Raw genomic sequence first — 12,817 nt, forward strand, 5'->3', positions numbered from 1 at the left:
TAAAGGAAAACAGCACTCAAGGTAACTCAAGTGTAAAAAACTCTGCAGGAGATTATACTGAAAAAAAATAATTAAAATATTGGGGGAGATGGAAAATGAAAAAAAAACTGACATCCACTCACACATCAATACATTGATAGATCAATGTGTGTGTGGGTGTGTGTGGGGGGGAGTCTGTGTGTGTGTTCTGTACACCATTTCACCAGAAATATATAAATAAATTTGTAGATAAACAAAAAAAAAAAACAGAAGAAATGGAAAAGTAGATAAAAGACTTAGGTTTCACCAAGTGAAAAACACACACACATACACGCCGGCATACCTGGCTGAGTGATGCTACCCTGGAGGGTGGCTTCAATCTGATGGTGTTTAATGTTGACGCTAGTGGCAAGAAACACACACACTCACCCGCTGTTTAAACCTGCCTGTCATTTCATTTCATGAGACCTGATTTACTCATTTCATTTATTTCACTTTTTTTTATATTATTATATGTGCACCCATTTAAAACGCTAAAGGTGTGATGCAAATCCCCACATCTCTGACAGCAAGTACATTGACTGAGGATCCATCACGGCCTTCGGTGCCTTTTACACACATGGCAAAGAAACCTTGCACGGCAACAAACTCAGCTGTGTCACATTGTGCAAGACCACTGATTCCTGCTTGGCTGGCTGCTTTAATTGGCTGCACTGCAGGCTGTCAAACTACTGACTGTTACTTTTGACCATATTTGGATGTGTTTTGGTTTCAAATGACAGATTGGAGAAAATAACAAGTGACTGCAATAGCACCCACTTATATGGAAATTAACATTTCCTTCACAACAAATGTTATGTTATTCTTTAGAATGATAAATGCAGTAGTTTGATCAACATTACTACAAAATGTGTGCAGGCAAACTGCATTTAAAAACCATGACAGGTGCATGTGTTAAGTTGATTCCATTGTTTAATTTGCTAAACAATTTTCAAATTCAAAACACAAAACTCAGAATATTTTCTTAGCAAACCCTATGCTCATCTAATATGTTTAATTGCACGTCAAAGACTGTAAGAAGAAGAGTAGCAATATTTATGGTTATAAACATAATGCTACTTTGATTAACCTTGTCAAAATGTGCAAAAGCTAAAATTAAAATCTTTAAAAAAAGGAGGAGGAAAATAAAAGATTAACGTTTGAAACGGAACGAGTCTGTGGGGCTTTCAGAGAGCTGCATGGTGGGAAATATCATACGGAGTATTTGCATATTGCCATGGGGACAGTGGTGTTGCAGTGACTCCCTGAGGAGCTCAACCTCCCTAAAGATAGACAGAGTCCCTGAGGCCAGCAATGTTACCTATTTCTGCTGGTGGATATTTGAGCATATTCATGAGTTTATGTGAGGTTGAGTCATGAAGTTAATAGCTATTTTAGTCAAGAAGGTACAATTTTCTTGAGATGAAGCAGTTTTTTTTTTTTATCTGAAGCCATGAGAATTGAATGTTGGTTCAAAACTCAGCTAAATGGACTGCATTTGCATACCTGCACTTGTATGGCAACCATCAGCATGGCAAGTTTATGTAATAACCAGCAACCTTCAAAGCAACTTCTATAGAGGTAAAATAATATCTTACTTATTTCAGACCTTCCTGATTAAACTTTTAAATTCCTATACATATTGATATATGCTATATCCAACATCAAATAGAACCAATTATGTTAGTGACCCTTGACAAAATATGCTGCCGACTCAAGCACGACATGTTTTTCACTTGCATTTGACTATAGAACATAAAAGATTACATAATCTTGTTAAAGTACTAGGATTGTGTGATATAAAATCATGGGACAAATCATTTTGCTACATTTTTTATATGTATAATTGTCAATAATTCTCTCCCTGTTGACTAAGGCCCCAGTTCCAACAAAAGAAAAAAGCCCTAAATCATGATGCTATCACCACCAGTTTCATCTTCTGAATATATGACCAAAAAGTCCAACCATGACTTTATCAGGAGAATTTATGTACTGTGACTTATTTTCACAGTACATGTGAATTATTTTTTCCTCCATTTTATTTTATTTTTTTTACAACTTTGGAGTTTCTCTAGTCACATTTTCTGTGACTGTTTCATGAACAGATAATGTCTTAAAAAGTCTTTTGTACCCTTTTCCTGACTGTGACCAATTGACAGTGAGATTCCTGAGATGCTTTGAAAGCTTTCTGTCTGTGGGTCATGGCCTTTGCTGTAGATTAGGAATATAAAAAAAAAAAAAAGAACAGGAACACCTCTTAATTTAGCTTCACATAATTTGGAGCAAATAAGATGAATTATAAATTGTAGTTGGTGTACAAACTTATTATCAACTTGACTTTGAATGTGGTGTTTAATTATAAACTAAAACCATATATTCAGTCAACAGGGGGTGTGCAACCAAATTAGATTAGTTGTTTACTTTCTACCTAAAAGAATCGAGCTTCTTGTGCAGTTTAGTGGTACAAGTTGTAGGTCACAGTAAAAGTCAAAAATGTTCTAAACGCATTTATCTCCGTCTCATTTTATCTTTTATAAAACTTGGCATTTTATACTTTTAGATTTTGTTTCACTTCTGTTTAGGATTTATAACTTACAACAGCTGAGAGAATTAAAACTTGGAAGGAAAAAGAAAACAGATTTTTATATGTTTTACAAATTGTGATGAGGTTTGACAGCTCCCAGGGGGTTTAAAGTGTGAGGAGTGTCACCACTGACTAAAGGTGAGAATTAGCATCTTGTTAACAAAGGAACATGACAATATTATCATGGAGAAAAAGGTGAACACATCAGTATAAAAATGCTATCGTATAAAAAAAATATATTAAAAGGAAAATATATAAATAAACAATGTTGAAAAAGACAGATTCAGTCCAAAAATAATATTATCAAAGATGGAAGAATAAATGAGACTCTAATCTTTACTTTGGGTTTCCTCTTTGGAGATTTAAAAAGACTATATCGCACCCAGTTGTAGAGTCAGATGTCACTTGCTCTGAAAAGAAGATGATGAAAAATAGAGATTCTGGATGTGAAAAGATATTTAACAAAACATGCGACAAAAAGACACACACGCACACCTACCCCCCACACACATACACAATCTTCAGTTTAAAAATCAGTGGCATTTTCCTGTTTCACTTGACTTTGACCCAATGGGACTTTTGTCTGACTAAACATTAGTGAAGAAAATGAAGAAATATATGTTATCGCATGACTGTGACTTGTGGCTGGGACATAGCAATAAAATGAAAGTAAACACTTAAAATAAAATAAAATAAAAGCAAAAAAGGACAGTTTAAAACAAAACACAAAGAAGAAAGCCATGAGGCTTGACAGAGAAAGAGACACACTGCAGGACTGCTGAAATATCGGCGACTCTATCGCTGTGGTGACTGGGGTCACTCTAAGAAAAGGAAATCAATTGTGGCAGCAGTGACTCACAGGTCAACACGTAGAGTGAGTATATGTGTGTCTGAGTGTGCTGTGAGTAAAAGCTGGTGTGTGCGTTTCAATTATGCATATGCTTACTGTGTGCATATGTGAAACTGTGTACATTATTTCTGGCTATAATATATCGATGCACACAAAAGAACAAAACATGTCCAACGAAGGAGCTGCAGCATGTAAATAACAGAAATGTAGTATATGACATCATTTTTCTGCCAAATAAGTAAACAAGATGTATTAAAGGAAACATTAAAGCACAGAAAGATACTATTTTGGACCATTTTTTGGTGTTAGAGCAATAGTTTTCAGGTTTCAGGTGTGAGGCTGATGGATTCCAGAGACATTTTCACATGAGATGTCAGAACTAAACTTTACACCCCGGTCCATATTGGAGATTTTGAATGTATGTTTTCCTTCAACAAAGTCGGACACAAATTCTGAATCAAAATCATTTCATGCCAACACCGGGTTTGTGACCATCAAGTTTCAAGATTTGTAAAAGATTCTCAATTAGAAGTTGAATTGGACATGTTATAATTTGAATACCATGTTTTCAGGTTCTCCTCAACATTATCCCTGACCTGACTGATTGTGTTCCTTAGTATTGATGATTCTGTTTGTTCACTAGCATTCTCTAAGAAGTCTTCGAGGTCTTTACAGACCAACTGTATTTATATTGGGAATAAATTACACATAGATAGGCATTACTTAGCAATGAAGTAACCTTTGAAGGCAATTGTTTGCACTTGATTGCATTTGTGAGTATCAGACCAAGAGGATTGAATACATTTTACGATTTTTCATTTAAAAAGCCTTTAGAATCCATAAACTGCTGATATTTTTAGGTCAATCACACAAAAGCCCTATAGAGAGGGAGGACTATACTATTCTAAAGGATTTTAAGGTTTCTGGTAGTAACATTGAAAAATGTTGCTCACTAACCTTTGCCAAACATATCTTTTTTTTTTCAATCTGTAAGTTAAATCAATAATGTTATAGTTCACTCTTGAAAAAGCAGGTTTGTTTGGTTTTTTACAGGTTCTCAACCAGATTTTTTTTTGTTGACAAATGGTAGGTTCCAACTGGCTCCAAATGAGGCAAATGCAAGCAAACAAAACACAAATTCCATCTAGGCTGAAAAGACGGATAGAAAATACGAGAAACAACATTTTCTCCCCCTTCATAAAACATTCATGTTCCATTGCAGCTGCAATGTGACAATAAGATCACCTGGCAATTGTAGAGGTCAGTGGCTGATATTGGTAGGCTATGTGTGTGTTTAGTAGTGTAGCTGCATGCGTGTGTGCATGCGTGTCTTATATACCCTTGGGTTAGCAGGAGTTACGACCTGCTTACATTATTAAGGTGAGTAGTAGGCTCGGTTATGTATGCCTAAACAGCCAGTCAATTCATTACAGATGCAATCCCTTAAGTAAATGAATAAGCCCATGGCTCTCCCCCTGTGCTCTGCCTCTATGAACTGTAAAGGGTGCAAAATATTGGTGTGATGCAAAGAGCTTCAGATAAATCAGAAACTGGAACAAATTAATAATAAGGAATAAAATAACATTAGCTGATTAAGAATGTATAGCGGAGTGGCGGCTGTAATTTACAGGCAGCTGGCTTGTGTGTCCGGAATAAGGTCTCATTAGAGATCACTGCGTGCGTGTGTGGGCTGTGTGTGTGTGGGGGTGTTTGTGTCTGTGTGTGACTGTATGTTTCTGTCCATCCTGTTAGTAATCTGTCACCATTGGTCTCAGTTTTATGAAAAGGCCTGCAATCTATGATAATAAGCCCTGGGAGGGTTATAACTACGGTAAATGCATTTGTTAGCAGGAGTGTTGTTTTATGTGCAATAACAGAATATAATTTTTGTGGTGGGATAATGGACTACCGTAAACTAAGTCAGTAATTTAGTTCTGGAACAATTTTGTCCAATTGAGTCGTTCTGTCTGTCAGTTGTAAATAAAAGTCCTGTTTGTAATACTGGAATCCAAACAAATAATCCAGCAAATCATCAAATGTAGGCTATTTGTGTGATATACTGTATATATAGTTTCAGAATGTTATAGAACTTAGTAAATTAATGCTTTTAAATCAGAATAAGTAAAAAAAATAAACATTTTACAGTTTGGTGATGATAACTTTGAAAAATAAAGCAATAACATTAGACTTATTTTCTTGACAAAAACAAGGTTTTGTTTTAGACAAACACTTCCCTTTATTCCTCTGTATTCCTCTCGCTTGTTTTACTTCGATAGGCTTCATTAGTTGTAAGGCTGTTATTTTTTGTTTTGTTTTTTCTTACGTTTATCTTATCACCAGCGTACCCTGCCAGATCACAGACAAGGATGAAATACCTGACTTGTCATGTTGAGACAGCCAGATGGAAAATAAATCACCTCTGTAATAACAATAGAATATCTAGACCTTATGCAAGTTTTATTCCTGTTTTCTTGTTTGTTTCAACCTCTTCAAAGTTGCACAACTTTTTTGTCTAAACCATTTGCCCTTAAACTAACCTTCATTTGCCCTATGTGGACTTCCTCAGTTTTATTTTTATTTTGTTTTATATAACAGAATAGCAGTTCCTTTGAGTAATCATTACCTAATATTCACTCCCCTTCAGTCCTTGTCTCTGGAACTTGGTCAATTGAAACGAACAGAGGAAGACCAAGTCGTCACAACAGACAGTGACAAATTAATGGAACTGTTAATTCACCTCACAGTGATGGAGAATTGAAGGAGCTCACAAAAATTGTTGTTCTTCATGTTTACAGTGTATTGAAAGTACAGAAAAAGAGCTTGATTCAAATGTAAAGTGATGCAGCAATGTTGATACCCTGAAGGAAAAAAAAAACACTGCTCCATTACTTCTACTGTAGGCTGTTGAAGAGATATATTATGGGATCATATTGTATTCAATAAATCTATACTAAAAGTACTGCATAAGTGCATATACTTACACAAGTTTAGTATGTGTATACATTATGTATTTTAACTATTATAAATAGTATATATATATATATATGTTTTAACTCACTGGCCAATGTAGAAAGAAATGTGTCTCATCCTTATGACTAATTCCTAAGTGATACCGAATAAACTCTAAGATTTGTCATAAAATAAACTATTTATTTATTTATTTATTTTTGTTTTCAGTGCATTTGCTTTTTGTGATTACTTATTTGATAAGATCATTTATACTTTTTTATTGATTAACTATTGAGTCTATAGAGTTGTTTTAGTTCTGTACTACAGCATCAGCTCTTTGCTGTAGCAGTTTCCTATACAAGTTATCTCCACTAAACTTTCATTTTTATTTTAAAATGACACTGAAATAAAAATAATCACCACGCAGATTTAGGGAGCCACAGGATTATCAGATGGACTTGTTACAGTTCTATCCTGTGGCAGATTCATTAGCAAAGGTTTACAAGGGCATAGCTTTACATATGTAAGTTTGGCCTTATGGCTGACCTTACAATGCACTTAGTATCGTGTACAGGGAGTAATGCTGCAACCACTCCTACAAGCCATTTATTGCAGCTAACGACCGTCAAGCACTCATAAATCAGCATTAGGAACCTCTTTCGCCCTCTTTCTCTCTCGTTTAGACTCCCCTCTCTTTGGCTTTCTCCATTCCTCTGATGTTTTCTGTCTATTTCGCTCATGCTTTCTTGTCCTCACTCTAGCTTGCCCATTTTATGTCTTCCATTTTGTCATTTAAAAAACGTATAGCCATGCCATTTAAATGACTGTTTTCTGTTCCTCTGATTCTCCCTTCTGATTCCAGTCCCTTGTTGGTTGACTTCAACAAACTCCTTTTCCTTTTATCCTGCTCCTCTCTAGTTCTTTTAACCTTGTCTTTATGTATCGCTTTGCTGTTTTTACCTGCACTTTCAGAAAATTCCTTTTTCTGCAGAATAAAATGGTGTCCGTGAAATGTCCAACGTGGTATTGGCACTTTTATTGATTTTAATTAAGCTAACTAGTTCATTATTCCAAGGATCAAACAGGGTCATTCATTACTGACTAGAGAGAAAAAGGCAGGGGTTTGGAATAAGGGAGGGCGTGGGGGGGTGGGCGTTGCTTAGGGTATAGTTGGTCTGGGCAGCAAAGTTAATACGGTAATGAAGACGATCAATTATCACTCACAGCAAAGTCATTAACAACAGCATTAGCATAGTCAACCATCACAACCCTTTGACCTCCCCAGCTCTGTCCTTTTCATTCTCACTCCTTCTCTACCTCCAAGCAGCTGCTACATAAGCAAATACTGTCTGTGTGAGGGCATGAGAAGGGGCAGGGGCGTGAGGAGAGAGAATGATAAAGGTCACACAGTTCAGAGGCTGGTTTTGATGCAGAGCTGAGTTGAGTTTCCACATTCTCTCGTTAACTTGAACAGAGCCATTATTACAACCAAGGGTCAGCCAGGTTTGAAGCAAGTGCTTTCTGCATTATGTTCAGTGAAGGGGCTATACATAAGTAAGCCAGATTTATTGTGCTATTCATCCTTTATCGCACAAAAATGTATATAAATATTGCTATTAGAATTAATCTAACTAAAGTGCTGAGGAAACGGCTGTAAATATATTTGTGTCACTGCTCTCCCATTGAAACAGATTAAAGTGAGTGTTAATGCTCCCCCATATGTGGTGGTAAAGCTAACAGTTGTGGTCATTCCGATCATGGGGCTGCTTGATTGATTCCAGAAATGTTCCTCTTTTGAAGATCAAGAGGTTTTCACTGGGCAGTATAATTTACACTCACTCTTCATGTAGTACTATTTTTGTTTTAATAACAGCCTATGTAGCTAAGTTGGGTTTGGGACTGTAAGTATAAAATGGACTCCACTAGACAGAAAAAAATCTTTTCTCATTATCATGGATTAGGTCATAGGATTCATTTTCCTTTTCTGTTTCTTGAGCCTTAAAATCTTCATATTCGAGAGGAAATGTTACACCAATTTTATGAATTCCACATAAATCTACGATACATCACACTGGAGATATCACCACCGTTTACTATTACAGGAAGTATTACCTATAATGTTATGGGGATAATACGAGTTTTGAGAGGTAGAGTTGTTTTCCTCTCTTGCAGAGAGAGTTGTTTTCTAGCTGCCTTGCAGCTAGAAGATTCTGGGTTCAAATCGTAGTTTGAGGTTTTTCTGTATGACGTTTACATGTTCTCCTTGTGCATGTATGGGTTCACTCCAGCTTATATTGAAGTCCAGCCCATTCTTAGTAGCGAGGTCAGGAACACTTGAGGATCTTTCAGTTTCCATCTAATATAAGAAATAGATTTAACAGCTTATTATGATGCAGATACAACTGCTATGGGTGGAAAACAGCTTACTGTGGCTTAGTGGTTAGTGTAGTCATTTTGCAATTGTAAAGTTGTGGTTTTAATTCCAGCTGCCTCCTGTTAAACCTTGATGTGTCCCAGGGCAAGGCACTCAACCCAAGAAACCTATGGATCTGTGTGTCAGTGTATGAACGAGTGCAAATGGGTGAATGTGGTTCAAGTATAAAGTACTTTAAATGGTCAGTACGACTAGAAAAGCCTGTTGTATTATGCCTATATTAGTAAATGTAAATATGGACCTGTTATCCTGTGTAACTGAAAAAAAAAATAGCCTAGCCTTTTATACAATGTATTACACAATTAAAATTTATGCATGTTGGTGATTACTGAAGTTTTTGAGAGAATGGAATTTTGCAATAACATATTGTTGGCATGTTGGCATAAAGTAAATGAAAGCTATATGAATTGTTTTTAAAGATATTGTTGTTTCTAGTTTTAGCAACATGTTGGTGTTTTTGAAGTGGGTTTTAAAAAGGCAAGACAAATAAATCTGTAATATGGACACCATGGAGTACAAAAAATATCTTCTGAAGTCACCAAAAAATTTATCATAATTGTTTTTCTGCCCTTAAAATGACTTTCCATGTGCTGTATGTCAAAACTGGTATTTCACCCTGTTTCCACAAAACAGGTCGAAATTGTATGCATAGGAGGTTTTAATAATGTTTCAGTCATTTGGTGGATGACAAACAGGGGACAGGCTAATTGTGGTAGTCTAAACAGAGAATACAAGCCTTGGGTTTGATGACATTATGACCGCAAAACAAACTCTGTTTAGTGTCCATTAGAGTTTAGCCCTTTTGTGCATCAACAAGACCATACACTACGATTCAATCAGACGTTAGCCAAGCTCTTATTACAGAGCTCACTGCATCGTTTTCATGGTGGAACGGTCCATAAGTACCTCTAAATGCTCCTCATTTGATTGGATTTCACATTACGGACATCAGAGCAGAAACACACCATTGTCCTCTGACTATCCTAATAGACTGTTGAGTGAGGCAGTCCATTTATTTGTATTTGTTTACCAATGTAGACTCTGAAAATATACAAGAAAAGACTACCAGAGCATCATTTAAAATGGGTGAAAATGGAGAATAAAAGGCTAACAAGATGGAGCAGTAGCAGCGTCAAATGACAATGTTTCCTTAAGCAACTTTATTTTCAAAACCAAAATAAACAACTGGATGAAAAGAATTATATTAAGATATTTAGTAAGATTTAACGTATTGTTATTTTACATTTAAGGTTTAAGGCCGGATTTTTGCTGTGACATTTCAAAACCTGACATTCTTAGCCATGCTGGTAGGCTTTGAAACATTCTGCTACATTGTTAGCCGAGTACGTTTTAGCTTAAGGCCATAACATGGGAAAATTTTCCTTCATAATGTTCTTGCAGAGTTCATGGTTCCACCAATCACAGCCAGTTGTCCAGATCCCGAAGTAAAATTGATTATAAAAGCAGTCGTGAACCATCGTACTACCACCATGTTTTATTTTCAACATAATTTTCTCGTTCTGAAATGCTGTGTTGGCTTTACTTTTAGACGTAACTAACTCTTTATGCATGTATATTCATTTATTTCTGACGATCTGAAATATTCAAATTCAACTGAAGAGCAAGAACAGAGCAAATCTGTAAAGGACATACAGTACAGTAAAACAGATTTAATATGCCCTGTATGGACGTAGCATGGAGAGGAAACTGCAAAGATTCTGGCATTTTGTTGGGGAAGTATGGTCACTGAAATAAGTAAAGTTCTGCATTCATAAAAATTATTGGACGGCTTTCAGAATCAAGAAATGCAACACACAGTTACAGTATAATATAGTTGCAGCATAGAAAGCACATAAAGTTATTCCTCTGACCTTCTCGATAATAGCAGGTAAGTACTTTCATGCATAATAGGCCTATAATTACTTTCTGTGTGCAAAATTTATTAACAACAGCGAATACTGATAGAAGTCAGACCATAAGTAAAATGGAACAATAACTTAGGGTCACTACATTAAGTGGTGCTGATGTCTTTAGTTCGTTCTCATGCCGCTGCAGTCTTTTAAAGCAGACTGCATAATTCAGTTTAAACCTCAACAGAAGACTTTCCTTTTTTCTTTTGCTTTGAACTTTTACTCTGCAAAAAGTGAAAGATAATTTGTAGTTTTCTCAAGAAAATAGTGGAGGCCACAACCCTTGCAAGTAATTACACCGGACCTTCAATACTTGACTTATTCTTTAGTTTATATTCGAGAGTTGAATGTATCTTTAACAAAGAATGCTTGCCATTATGCAAAAACACTGAAAACTGATGCACAGCGCCATGCAGCTCCTAATTGCTTTTCTATATGCCATTATTCTGCAAAATTATATTTCTCTACCCAGCCAATAAAGAACTGTCACAAACTGTACTATTAACCATATTCATTGTGATGGCCATTGGCTGAATTCTATTAGGTTGGAAATGGTTCCATGTCCATTAGCGAACACAAACAAAAGATCTAGATACAATGGCATTGCAGAAAAGGATGCCATGAACTGCTCTTCTCTCCTTTTCTCAATTTTCTACATCAAATAAATTATTTTAACTGTCGTGTTCATGCATACTTGATATTGTTTACAAGTAGCCTTCTCTTATTATTGACATATTTTTACCCTGCCGGATGTACAGTACAAAAAAAAAACAACTTCCCAGATTAAACAAAGATTATAGTTGTGGTAAAATATTAAGATACTTCAACACATTGCAAAGTTCCCATGTCCTGAAATACATCATAACTTTATATTATTATTTGTTTGTATTGTATTAATGGTTAATGCTCTGTATTGAAAGGACATTAATTCCTTTAACTTACATTATTTACCTTGCCTAAAATTGTTTAATATGATAAACATGTGACATGTTCAATAAATAAACAGACTGCACCTAGTCAGAAATACAAAATGTGTGTCAGTTCATGCTCATCTGTCATCTTTGTGTCGGAATGGCGTTAATGTGTCCAACAGAAACACAATTCTTGTGCATCAAGAACATTAGCTCCCAAAATATCTTAAAATTATGCAAGAATGGATTTCTTAGAAAGTATAGAAGTCAAAATGTCATAAAAATATTGGTAACACATTTGTGGCAAAATTTAAGTTGTTTTAGCCTCCCCACATTCGCCTGGCTGGGGTGTGTTATGCAACAATAAGCTTGGTTTGGCTATGAATAACTATTAATAAATGCTAATGCCAGTCATTAATAAAATTAATAATTTAGATCAAAATGACCAAGGTGAGACACCACCTGAACATCATCACATACCCAGACAGCTTGAATCGCTTGTGCTTTGGGGATGCGTGAGGTACAACAGCACAGGGAACTTTGCAGAAACTTATTCTAAGACTAATGCAGGATGTTATTAGAAAAACTACAGGAAAAGAAACAAAAAAAAACATTCCAATGCAAAATCTTCTCATGTTTGGACATTGTAACATGACAATATATCACTCTGTCACTGGTTGCACTGGATTAAGCAGAAGGTGGGCATCTTAGGTTTGTGACCTTGAACTGAAGCGGGGTAATTGAAACACCACCAAACCCCACCTCTTCCAAGCACAAATAATCAGGTATAAACAGTGTGTTGATGCAGAGATTTTATTTAAAGTTTAAAGTGTGCTATTTATCTCCGGTGTGACTTTTACTGTAAACTTTTGCTAGAAAATAGAGAAGAGCTTTCCTGCAACCCTGCGTGGACAAGCTGGCACATACAATATACAGTATGTATGTATTGATAAATAGATAGATTTTAAAACTAAATTAATCTGATGGTCTCACATTGTCATTTCAGAGAAATAATTTCTTGGCAAGTATGAGGTATTGTGTTTGTTTTCCAGTGAGAAAGCTTTTGAACTATGGAGGAATAACTGGGTTCCTGCAATAATAAAAAAAGTTTAAACTAGGCTTTGATGTAAAATAAAACACTGATATTGTGCGTATCTTCAA

The sequence above is a fragment of the Xiphophorus couchianus genome, chromosome 21 (assembly GCF_001444195.1).
Source record: "Xiphophorus couchianus chromosome 21, X_couchianus-1.0, whole genome shotgun sequence".
Classification (NCBI taxonomy): Eukaryota; Metazoa; Chordata; class Actinopteri; order Cyprinodontiformes; family Poeciliidae; genus Xiphophorus; species Xiphophorus couchianus.